The sequence below is a fragment of the Brassica oleracea genome, chromosome C2, assembly GCF_000695525.1.
Source record: "Brassica oleracea var. oleracea cultivar TO1000 chromosome C2, BOL, whole genome shotgun sequence".
NCBI classification, from domain to species: domain Eukaryota; kingdom Viridiplantae; phylum Streptophyta; class Magnoliopsida; order Brassicales; family Brassicaceae; genus Brassica; species Brassica oleracea.
In genome coordinates, this window is record NC_027749.1 from 50,634,053 (window position 1) to 50,634,368 (window position 316).

The following is a 316-nucleotide window of genomic DNA, read 5'->3' on the forward strand; positions in this document are numbered from 1 at the left end:
TGAGAGTCTCTCGGATTGTGCATGTATCGGCTAAGAACACCTACTGCGTAACACAGGTCGGGTCTTGTGTGAAGCAGATACCTCAAACATCCTATGATTCTTCTGAACTCGGTAGCATCTATCTCTTGCTCATCTTCAGCTTTTGAGATCTTCAAATTCGCCTCCATTGAAATTTGAGTTGCGTTACACGCTTCCATCTTTATGTCACGCAGGATTCCTTGAGCATACCTCTCTTGTTTTATTTTGATTCCGTCTGCTCCGTGAATCACCTCTATGCCAAGGTAGTACGTTAGCTTACCTAGATCTGACATCTCGA